The following is a 1209-nucleotide window of genomic DNA, read 5'->3' on the forward strand; positions in this document are numbered from 1 at the left end:
AAATATTAATGACAGTAAGCTTTGCAAATGCTCACATATGAAACCAAAACTTAGTTAGATCAAGTGATTTAAAAAGTGAAACATTTAGGCATAGTTTTTTGTTTTTCATTTTATCCTCAAGTTGCATCTTATCCAAACGAATTATCACACGACTAGGTATGGCAAATATCTCGAGACTTCAAGATAACCATATTGGATCACATCTGACCACAAGAAATTTGATTGGTCAAGATGATTCAAAATTGCATAAATTATCAAGTTTTTCATAAGATCATGTTAAGTACTGTCTTTGCAACACAAGGAATACATGTTCCCCCAAGGTTCTATCATGAGCTAAACATTTGACAACAACAGAAAATATAGTACAATGTTCCTCAATCTATGGTCTTGAACCAAGAAGCCTAGAGCAACATATTCATCAAATTAGCTTTAACACAAACATTGACTAAGCCAAAACAATTACAAATATGGGGATAAAGAATTGTAGCATTTCGTTGTCTACATGATTCATAAAATAGCCAAATTTTATCTTTAGGAAAGCTAGTTTGTTTGGAATGTTTCATGTCAAAGCAACAAGAGGAGCCTAAGTTTAAAAGCTTGCTCTGCACAACTACTCAACTTAGTCCAAATTCAAAACTAACAACTGAAAATGCTAAAGATATACAAGTATCTTACAAGAAGCTATGCTATGCAAATGCAATAAAAGTAAGATAGAGTATGTACAATGGCAACTCCTTCTCATACAATGCCATATGGATGATACACTCCAAGCTCTCCTCTCAGATAGGTAAATTCGGTTGCATCTAAAGGTTTGGTGAAGATATCAGCAAGTTGGTGTTGGGTATCTATATATCTCAAGTCAATATCTCTATTCTTATTGTAATCTCAAGTAAATATCTCCATTCTTACTGTGGTCTCATAAGAAGTGAAATCCCACATCTATGTGGTTAGTTCTGGAGTGTTGGACTGGGTTGTTGGCTAAGCTTATCGCATTGGTATTGTCACACAAAATTGGAACACTCTTGAAGTCTAACCCAAAATCTCTCAAGCTAGCATGCATCTACAAAATCTGAGAACAACAGCTAGAGGCAGCAACATATTCAGCTTTAGCAATTGACTACACAATACTAGACTGTTTGCGAGAAGGCCAATAAATAACAGAGGTACCAAGAAATGACGAGTATCAAAGTTACTTTTCCTGTCAATTCT

The sequence above is a fragment of the Phragmites australis genome, chromosome 14 (genome assembly GCF_958298935.1).
Source record: "Phragmites australis chromosome 14, lpPhrAust1.1, whole genome shotgun sequence".
In the NCBI taxonomy this organism is placed as follows: domain Eukaryota; kingdom Viridiplantae; phylum Streptophyta; class Magnoliopsida; order Poales; family Poaceae; genus Phragmites; species Phragmites australis.